A 12,243-nucleotide genomic window follows, 5' to 3' on the forward strand; every position below is an offset into this window, starting at 1 on the left:
ACGCTGCTGTCGGTCATACACGTGATGTCTGTCATACAACTGCTGTAGGTCATAAACGTGTTGTAGGTCATACATTCTGCTGTCGGTCATACACTTGCTGTCGGTCATACACGTGCTGTAGGTCATACACGTGCTGTAGGTCATACACGTGCTGTAGGTCATACATTCTGCTGTCGGTCATACGCGTGCTGTCGGTCATACACGTGCTGTCGGTCATAAACGTGCTTTAGGTCATACACGTGCTGTAGGTCATACATTCCGTTGTCGGTCATACGCGTGCTGTAGATCATACACGCTGCTGTCGGTCAAACACGTGCTGTTGGTCATACACGTGCTGTTGGTCATACACGCTGCTGTCGGTCATACACGCTGCTGCCGGTCATACATGTGCTGTAGGTCATATACGTGCTGTAGGTCATACACGCTGCTGTCGGTCATACACGTGCTGTAGGTCATACGCGCTGCTGTAGGTCATACATTCTGCTGTCGGTCATACACGTGCTGTCGGGCATACACGTGGTGTCGGTCATACATATGCTGTCGGTCATACAAACTGCTGTAGGTCATTAACGCTGCTGTCGGTCATACACGTGCTGTCGGTCATACATTCTGCTGTCGGTCATACACGTGCTGTCGGTCATACACGCTGCTGTCGGTCAAACGCGCTGCTGTCGGTCAAACGCGCTGCTGTCGGTCATACACGTGCTATAGGTCATACATTCTGCTGTCGGTCATACACGTGCTGTAGTTCATACACGTGCTGTAGGTCATACACGCTGCTGTCGGTCTTACACGCTGCTGTCGGTCATACAAGCTGCTGTAGGTCATACACGCTGCAGTCGGTCATACACGTGCTGTCAGTCCTACACGTGATGTCGGTCATACACGTGCTGTAGGTCACACACGCTGCTGTCGGTCATACACGTGATGTCTGTCATACAACTGCTGTAGGTCATAAACGTGTTGTAGGTCATACATTCCGTTGTCGGTCATACGCGTGCTGTAGGTCATACACGTGCTGTCGGTCATACACGTGCTGTCGGTCATACACGCTGCTGTCGGTCAAACACGTGCTGTTGGTCATACACGTGCTGTTGGTCATACACGCTGCTGTCGGTCATACACGCTGCTGCCGGTCATACATGTGCTGTAGGTCATATACGTGCTGTAGGTCATACACGCTGCTGTCGGTCATACACGTTCTGTCGGTCATACACGTGCTGTTGGTCATACACGTGCTGTAGGTCATACACGCTGCTGTCGGTCATACACGTGCTGTAGGTCATACACGTGCTGTCGGTCATACAAGTGCTCTCGGTCATACACGCTGCTGTCGGGCATACACGTGGTGTCGGTCATACATGTGCTGTAGGTCATACACATGCTTTTGGTCATAGACGCTGCTGTCGGTCATACACATGCTGTAGGTCATACGCGCTGCTGTCAGTCATACACGTGCTGTCGATCTTACACTTGCTGTAGGTCATACACGTGCTGTAGGTCATACACGTGCTGTCGGTCATATACGTGCTGTAGGTCATACACGCTGCTGTAGGTCATAAACGTGTTCTAGGTCATACATTCTGCTGTCGGTCATACACTTGCTGTCGGTCATACACGTGCTGTAGGTCATACACGTGCTGTAGGTCATACACATGCTGTAGGTCATACATTCTGCTGTCGGTCATACGCGTGCTGTCGGTCATACACGTGCTGTCGGTCATACACGTGCTGTAGGTCATACACGTGATGTCGGTTATATACGCCGCTGTCGGTCATACACGTGCTGTAGGTCATACACGCTGCTGTCGGTCATACACGTGCTGTCGGTCATACAAGTGCTGTAGATCATACTCGCTGCTGTCGGTCATACACGCTGCTGTCGGTCATACACGTGCTGTCGGTCAAACACGTGCTGTAGGTCATACACGCTGCTGTCGGTCATACACGCTGCTGCCGGTCATACACGTGCTATCGGTCATACACGTGCTGTAGGTCATACACGTGCTGTCGGTCATAAACGCTGCTGTCGGTCTTACACGCTGCTGTCGGTCATACAAGCTGCTGTAGGTCATACACGCTGCTGTCGGTCATTCACGTGCTGTCGGTCATACACGCTGCTGTCGGTCATAAACGTTCTGTCGGTCATACACGTGATGTCGGTCATACACGTGCTGTAGGTCATACACGCTGCTGTCGGTCATACAAGCTGCTGTAGGTCATACACGCTGCTGTCGGTCATACACGTGCTATCGGTCATACACGTGCTGTCGGTCATACATGTTCTGTTGGTCATAAATGTGCTGTAGGTCATACATGTGCTGTTGGTCATACACGCTGCTGTCGGTCATACACGCTGCTGTCGGTCTTACACGCTGCTGTCGGTCATACACGTGCTGTAGGTCATACACGCGCTGTCGGTCATATACGCTGCTGTCGGTCATACACGCGCTGTCGGTCATACACTGGCTGTAGGTCATTGAGGTTCTGTAGGTCATACACGTGCTGTAGGTCATACATGTGCTGTAGATCATACATTCCGCTGTCGGTCATACGCATGCTTTTTGACATACACGTGCTGTCGGTCATACACGCTGCTGTCGGTCATACACGCTGCTGTTGGTCAAACACGTGCTGTTGGTCATACACGTGCTGTTGGTCATACACGCTGCTGTCGGTCATACACGCTGCTGCCGGTCATACATGTGCTGTAGGTCATATACGTGCTGTAGGTCATACACGTGATGTCGGTCATACACGTGCTCTCGGTCATACACGCTGCTGTCGGGCATACACGTGGTGTCGGTCATACATGTGCTGTAGGTCATACACATGCTTTAGGTCATACATGCTGCTGTCGGTCATACACGTGCTGTAGGTCATACGCGCTGCTGTAGGTCATACACGCTGCTGTCGGTCATACACATGCTGTCGGTCATACACGTGCTGTCGGTCATACAAACTGCTGTAGGTCATACACGCTGCTGTCGGTCATACACGTGCTGTCGGTCATACACGTGCTGTAGGTCATACACGCTGCTGTCGGTCATACACGCTGCTGTCGGTCTTACACGCTGCTGTCGGTCATACACGTGCTGTAGGTCATACACGCGCTGTCGGTCATATACGCTGCTGTCGGTCATACACGCGCTGTCGGTCATACACTTGCTGTAGGTCATTGAGGTTCTGTAGGTCATACACGTGCTGTAGGTCATACATGTGCTGTAGATCATACATTCCGCTGTCGGTCATACGTATGCTTTTTGACATACACGTGCTGTCGGTCATACACGCTGCTGTCGGTCATACACGCTGCTGTCGGTCAAACACGTGCTGTTGGTCTTACACGTGCTGTTGGTCATACACGCTGCTGTCGGTCATACACGCTGCTGCCGGTCATACATGTGCTGTAGGTCATATACGTGCTGTAGGTCATACACGCTGCTGTCGGTCATACACGTGATGTCGGTCATACACGTGCTCTCGGTCATACACGTTGCTGTCGGGCATACACGTGGTGTCGGTCATACATGTGCTGTAGGTCATACACATGCTTTAGGTCATACATGCTGCTGTCGGTCATACACGTGCTGTAGGTCATACGCGCTGCTGTAGGTCATACACGCTGCTGTCGGTCATACACATGCTGTCGGTCATACACGTGCTGTCGGTCATACAAACTGCTGTAGGTCATACACGCTGCTGTCGGTCATACACGTGCTGTCGGTCATACACGTGCTGTAGGTCATACATTCTGCTGTCGGTCATACACGTGCTGTCGGTCATACACGCTGCTGTCGGTCAAACGCGCTGCTGTCGGTCATACACGTGCTATAGGTCATACATTCTGCTGTCGGTCAAACGCGCTGCTGTCGGTCATACACGTGCTGTCGGTCACACACGTGCTGTCGGTCATACACGTGCTGTCGGTCATAAACGTGCTATCGGTCATACAAGTGCTGTAGTTCATACACGTGCTGTCGGTCATACACGCTGCTGTAGGTCATACACGCTGCTGTCGGTCATACACGAGCTATCGGTCATACACGTGCTGTAGTTCATACACGTGCTATAGGTCATAAATTCTGCTGTCGGTCATACACGTGCTATCGGTCATACACGTGCTGTAGTTCATACACGTGATGTAGGTCATACACGCTGCTGTCGGTCTTACACGCTGCTGTCGGTCATACAAGCTGCTGTAGGTCATACACGCTGCTGTCGGTCATACACGCTGCTGTCGGTCATACACGTGCTGTCAGTCATACACGTGATGTCGGTCATACACGTGCTGTAGGTCACACACGCTGCTGTCGGTCATACACGTGATGTCTGTCATACAACTGCTGTAGGTCATAAACGTGTTGTAGGTCATACATTCTGCTGTCGGTCATACACTTGCTGTCGGTCATACACTTGCTGTAGGTCATTGAGGTTCTGTAGGTCATACACGTGATGTTGGTCAGACACGTGCTGTAGGTCATACATGCTGCTGTCGGTCATACACGCGCTGTCGGTCATACACTTGCTGTAGGTCATTGAGGTTCTGTAGGTCATACACGTGCTGTAGGTCATACATGTGCTGTAGATCATACATTCCGCTGTCGGTCATACGCATGCTTTTTGACATACACGTGCTGTCGGTCATACACGTGCTGTCAGTCATACACGCTGCTGTCGGTCATACACGCTGCTGTCGGTCAAACACGTGCTGTTGGTCATACACGTGCTGTTGGTCATACACGCTGCTGTCGGTCATACACGCTGCTGCCGGTCATACATGTGCTGTAGGTCATATACGTGCTGTAGGTCATACACGCTGCTGTCGGTCATACACGTGATGTCGGTCATACACGTGCTCTCGGTCATACACGCTGCTGTCGGGCATACACGTGGTGTCGGTCATACATGTGCTGTAGGTCATACACATGCGTTAGGTCATACACGCTGCTGTCGGTCATACACGTGCTGTAGGTCATACGCGCTGCTGTAGGTCATACACGCTGCTGTCGGTCATACACATGCTGTCGGTCATACACGTGCTGTCGGTCATACAAACTGCTGTAGGTCATACACGCTGCTGTCGGTCATACACGTGCTGTCGGTCATACACGTGCTGTAGGTCATACATTCTGCTGTCGGTCATACACGTGCTGTCGGTCATACACGCTGCTGTCGGTCAAACGCGCTGCTGTCGGTCAAACGCGCTGCTGTCGGTCATACACGTGCTATAGGTCATACATTCTGCTGTCGGTCATACACGTGATGTCAGTCATACACATGCTGTAGGTCATACACGCTGCTGTCGGTCATACACGTGCTCTAGGTCACACACGTGCTGTCGGTCATACACGTGCTGTAGGTCATACGTGCTGCTGTCAGTCATACACGTGCTCTCGGTCATACACGCTGCTGTCGGGCATACACGTGGTGTCGGTCATACATATGCTGTAGGTCATACACATGCTTAAGGTCATACACGCTGCTGTCGGTCATACACGTGCTGTAGGTCATACGCGCTGCTGTAGGTCATACACGCTGCTGTCGGTCATACACGTGCTGTCGGTCATACACGTGCTGTCGGTCATACACGTGCTGTAGGTCATACATTCTGCTGTCGGTCATACACGTGCTGTCGGTCATACACGCTACTGTCGGTCAAACGCGCTGCTGTCGGTCAAACGCGCTGCTGTCGGTCATACACGTGCTATAGGTCATACATTCTGCTGTCGGTCATACACGTGCTGTAGTTCATACACGTGCTGTAGGTCATAAACGCTGCTGTCGGTCTTACACGCTGCTGTCGGTCATACAAGCTGCTGTAGGTCATACACGCTGCTGTCGGTCATACACGCTGCTGTCGGTCATACACGTGCTGTCAGTCCTACACGTGATGTCGGTCATACACGTGCTGTAGGTCACACACGCTGCTGTCGGTCATACATTCTGCTGTCGGTCATACGCGTGCTGTCGGTCATACACGTGATGTCTGTCATACAACTGCTGTAGGTCATAAACTTGTTGTAGGTCATACATTCTGCTGTCGGTCATACACTTGCTGTCGGTCATACACGTGCTTTAGGTCATACACGTGCTGTAGGTCATACACGTGCTGTAGGTCATACATTCCGTTGTCGGTCATACGCGTGCTGTAGGTCATACACGTGCTGTCGGTCATACACGTGCTGTCGGTCATACACGCTGCTGTCGGTCAAACACGTGCTGTTGGTCATACACGTGCTGTTGGTCATACACGCTGCTGTCGGTCATTCACGCTGCTGCCGGTCATACATGTGCTGTAGGTCATATACGTGCTGTAGGTCATACACGCTGCTGTCGGTCATACACGTTCTGTCGGTCATACACGTGCTGTAGGTCATACACGCTGCTGTCGGTCATACACATGATGTCAGTCATACACGTGCTGTAGGTCATACACGCTGCTGTCGGTCATACACGTGCTGTAGGTCATACACGTGCTGTCGGTCATACAAGTGCTCTCGGTCATACACGCTGCTGTCGGGCATACACGTGGTGTCGGTCATACATGTGCTGTAGGTCATACACATGCTTTTGGTCATAGACGCTGCTGTCGGTCATACACGTGCTGTAGGTCATACGCGCTGCTGTCAGTCATACACGTGCTGTCGATCTTACACTTGCTGTAGGTCATACACGTGCTGTAGGTCATACACGTGCTGTCGGTCATATACGTGCTGTAGGTCATACACGCTGCTGTAGGTCATAAACGTGTTCTAGGTCATACATTCTGCTGTCGGTCATACACTTGCTGTCGGTCATACACGTGCTGTAGGTCATACACGTGCTGTAGGTCATACACATGCTGTAGGTCATACATTCTGCTGTCGGTCATACGCGTGCTGTCGGTCATACACGTGCTGTCGGTCATACACGTGCTGTAGGTCATACACGTGATGTCGGTTACATACGCCGCTGTCGGTCATACACGTGCTGTAGGTCATACACGCTGCTGTCGGTCATACACGTGCTGTCGGTCATACTCGCTGCTGTCGGTCATACACGCTGCTGTCGGTCATACACGTGCTGTCGGTCAAACACGTGCTGTAGGTCATACACGCTGCTGTCGGTCATACACGCTGCTGTCGGTCATACACGTGCTATCGGTCATACACGTGCTGTAGGTCATACACGTGCTATCGGTCATACACGTGCTGTCGGTCATAAACGCTGCTGTCGGTCTTACACGCTGCTGTCGGTCATACAAGCTGCTGTAGGTCATACACGCTGCTGTCGGTCATTCACGTGCTGTAGGTCATACACGCTGCTGTCGGTCATACACGTGCTCTGGGTCATACACACACAGTCGGTCATACACGCTGCTGTCGGTCATAAACGTTCTGTCGGTAATACACGTGATGTCGGTCATACACGTGCTGTAGGTCATACACGCTGCTGTCGGTCATACACGTGCTGTCGGTCATACAAGCTGCTGTCGGTCATACACGCTGCTGTCGGTCATACACGTTCTGTCGGTCATACACGTGATGTCGGTCATACACGTTCTGTCGGTCATACACGTGCTGTCGGTCATACACGTGCTGTGGGTCATACACGTTCTGTCGGTCATACACGTGATGTCGGTCATACACGTTCTGTCGGTCATACACGTGCTGTCGGTCATACGCGCTGCTGTCAGTCATACACGCTGCTGTAGGTCATACACGCTGCTGTCGGTCATACACGTGCTATCGGTCATACACGTGTTGTCGGTCATACATGTTCTGTTGGTCATAAACGTGCTGTAGGTCATACATGTGCTGTCGGTCTTACACGCTGCTGTCGGTCATACACGTGCTGTAGGTCATACACGCGCTGTCGGTCTTACACGCTGCTGTAGGTCATACACGTGCTGTAGGTCATACACGTGCTGTCGGTCATACACGTGATGTCGGTCAGACACGTGCTGTAGGTCATACATGTGCTGTAGATCATACATTCCGCTGTCGGTCATACGCGTGCTGTTGGTCATACACGCTGCTGTCGGTAATACACGCTGCTGCCGGTCATACATGTGCTGTAGGTCATATACGTGCTGTAGGTTATACACGCTGCTGTCGGTCATACACGTGATGTCGGTCATACACGTGTTGTAGGTCATGCACGCTGCTGTCGGTCATACACGTGCTGTAGGTCATACGTGCTGCTGTCAGTCATACACGTGCTCTCGGTCATACACGCTGCTGTCTGTCATACACGTGCTGTAGGTCACACACGTGCTGTCGGTCATACACGTGCTGTAAGTCATACGTGCTGCTGTCAGTCATACACGTGCTCTCGGTCATACACGCTGCTGTCGGGCATACACGTGGTGTCGGTCATACATATGCTGTAGGTCATACACATGCTTTAGGTCATACACGCTGCTGTCGGTCATACCTGGCTGTAGGTCATACGCACTGCTGTAGGTCATACACGCTGCTGTCGGTCATACACGTGCTGTCGGTCATACACGTGCTGTCGGTCATACACGTGCTGTAGGTCATACATTCTGCTGTCGATCATACACGTGCTGTCGGTCATACACGCTGCTGTCGGTCAAACGCGCTGCTGTCGGTCAAACGCGCTGCTGTCGGTCATACACGTGCTATAGGTCATACATTCTGCTGTCGGTCATACACGTGCTGTAGTTCATACACGTGCTGTAGGTCATACACGCTGCTGTCGGTCTTACACGCTGCTGTCGGTCATACAAGCTGCTGTAGGTCATACACGCTGCTGTCGGTCATACACGCTGCTGTCGGTCATACACGTGCTGTCAGTCCTACACGTGATGTCGGTCATACACGTGCTGTAGGTCACACACGCTAGTGTCGGTCATACACGTGATGTCTGTCATACAACTGCTGTAGGTCATAAACTTGTTGTAGGTCATACATTCTGCTGTCGGTCATACACTTGCTGTAGGTCATACATGTGCTGTTGGTCATACACGCTGCTGTCGGTCATACACGCTGCTGTCGGTCTTACACGCTGCTGTCGGTCATACACGTGATGTCGGTCAGACACGTGCTGTAGGTCATACACGCGCTGTCGGTCATACACGTGATGTTGGTCAGACACGTGCTGTAGGTCATAAACGTGTTGTAGGTCATACATTCTGCTGTCGGTCATACACGCGCTGTCGGTCATACATGTGCTGTAGATCATACATTCCGCTGTCTCGGTCATACACGTGCTGTCGGTCATACACGTGCTGTCGGTCATACACGCTGCTGTCGGTCAAACACGTGCTGTTGGTCATACACGCTGCTGTCGGTAATACACGCTGCTGCCGGTCATACATTTACTGTAGGTCATACACGTGCTGTAGGTCATACATTCCGTTGTCGGTCATACGCGTGCTGTAGGTCATACACGTGCTGTCGGTCATACACGTGCTGTCGGTCATACACGCTGCTGTCGGTCAAACACGTGCTGTTGGTCATACACGTGCTGTAGGTCATACGCGCTGCTGTCAGTCATACACGTGCTGTCGATCTTACACTTGCTGTAGGTCATACACGTGCTGTAGGTCATACACGTGCTGTCGGTCATATACGTGCTGTAGGTCATACACGCTGCTGTAGGTCATAAACGTGTTCTAGGTCATACATTCTGCTGTCGGTCATACACTTGCTGTCGGTCATACACGTGCTGTAGGTCATACACGTGCTGTAGGTCATACACATGCTGTAGGTCATACATTCTGCTGTCAGTCATACGCGTGCTGTCGGTCATACACGTGCTGTCGGTCATACACGTGCTGTAGGTCATACACGTGATGTCGGTTATATACGCCGCTGTCGGTCATACACGTGCTGTAGATCATACTCGCTGCTGTCGGTCATACACGCTGCTGTCGGTCATACACGTGCTGTCGGTCAAACACGTGCTGTAGGTCATACACGCTGCTGTCGGTCATACACGCTGCTGTCGGTCATACACGTGCTATCGGTCATACACGTGCTGTAGGTCATACACGTGCTATCGGTCATACACGTGCTGTAGGTCATACACGTGCTGTCGGTCATAAACGCTGCTGTCGGTCTTACACGCTGCTGTCGGTCATACAAGCTGCTGTAGGTCATACACGCTGCTGTCGGTCATTCACGTGCTGTAGGTCATACACGCTGCTGTCGGTCATTCACGTGCTGTAGGTCATACACGCTGCTGTCGGTCATACACGTGCTCTGGGTCATACACACACAGTCGGTAATACACGTGATGTCGGTCATACACGTGCTGTAGGTCATACACGCTGCTGTCGGTCATACACGTGCTGTCGGTCATACAAGCTGCTGTCGGTCATACACGCTGCTGTCGGTCATACACGTTCTGTCGGTCATACACGTGATGTCGGTCATACACGTTCTGTCGGTCATACACGTGTTGTTGGTCATACACGTGCTGTGGGTCATACACGTTCTGTCGGTCATACACGTGATGTCGGTCATACACGTTCTGTCGGTCATACACGTGCTGTCGGTCATACGCGCTGCTGTCAGTCATACACGCTGCTGTAGGTCATACACGCTGCTGTCGGTCATACACGTGCTATCGGTCATACACGTGTTGTCGGTCATACATGTTCTGTTGGTCATAAACGTGCTGTAGGTCATACATGTGCTGTCGGTCTTACACGCTGCTGTCGGTCATACACGTGCTGTAGGTCATACACGTGCTGTCGGTCATACACGTGATGTCGGTCAGACACGTGCTGTAGGTCATAAACGTGTTGTAGGTCATACATTCTGCTGTCGGTCATACACGCGCTGTCGGTCATACATGTGCTGTAGATCATACATTCCGCTGTCGGTCATACGCGTGCTGTTGGTCATACACGCTGCTGTCGGTAATACACGCTGCTGCCGGTCATACATGTGCTGTAGGTCATATACGTGCTGTAGGTCATACATGCTGCTGTCGGTCATACACGTGATGTCGGTCATACACGTGTTGTAGGTCATGCACGCTGCTGTCGGTCTTACACGTGATGTCAGTCATACACTCACTGTAGGTCATACACGCTGCTGTCGGTCATACACGTGCTGTAGGTCACACACGTGCTGTCGGTCATACACGTGCTGTAGGTCATACGTGCTGCTGTCAGTCATACACGTGCTCTCGGTCATACACGCTGCTGTCTGTCATACACGTGCTGTAGGTCATACGTGCTGCTGTCAGTCATACACGTGCTCTCGGTCATACACGCTGCTGTCGGGCATACACGTGGTGTCGGTCATACATATGCTGTAGGTCATACACATGCTTTAGGTCATACACGCTGCTGTCGGTCATACACGTGCTGTAGGTCATACGCGCTGCTGTAGGTCATACACGCTGCTGTCGGTCATACACGTGCTGTCGGTCATACACGTGCTGTCGGTCATACACGTGCTGTAGGTCATACATTCTGCTGTCGGTCATACACGTGCTGTCGGTCATACACGCTGCTGTTGGTCAAACGCGCTGCTGTCGGTCAAACGCGCTGCTGTCGGTCATACACGTGCTATAGGTCATACATTCTGCTGTCGGTCATACACGTGCTGTAGTTCATACACGTGCTGTAGGTCATACACGCTGCTGTCGGTCTTACACGCTGCTGTCGGTCATACAAGCTGCTGTAGGTCATACACGCTGCTGTCGGTCATACACGCTGCTGTCGGTCATACACGTGCTGTCAGTCCTACACGTGATGTCGGTCATACACGTGCTGTAGGTCACACACGCTGCTGTCGGTCATACACGTGATGTCTGTCATACAACTGCTGTAGGTCATAACCTTGTTGTAGGTCATACATTCTGCTGTCGGTCATACACTTGCTGTCGGTCATACACGTGCTGTAGGTCATACACGTGCTGTAGGTCATACACGTGCTGTAGGTCATACATTCTGCTGTCGGTCATACGCGTGCTGTCGGTCATACACGTGCTGTCGGTCATACACTTGCTTTAGGTCATACACGTGCTGTAGGTCATACATTCCGTTGTCGGTCATACGCGTGCTGTAGGTCATACACGTGCTGTCGGTCATACACGTGCTGTCGGTCATACACGCTGCTGTCGGTCAAACACGTGCTGTTGGTCATACACGTGCTGTTGGTCATACACGCTGCTGTCGGTCATACACGCTGCTGCCGGTCATACATGTGCTGTAGGTCATATACGTGCTGTAGGTCATACACGCTGCTGTCGGTCATACACGTTCTGTCGGTCATACAC

This window comes from Eucyclogobius newberryi, unplaced genomic scaffold (genome assembly GCF_026437365.1).
Source record: "Eucyclogobius newberryi isolate DKJ021-1_F unplaced genomic scaffold, fEucNew1.0.hap1 SCAF_14, whole genome shotgun sequence".
Lineage (NCBI taxonomy): Eukaryota > Metazoa > Chordata > Actinopteri > Gobiiformes > Gobiidae > Eucyclogobius > Eucyclogobius newberryi.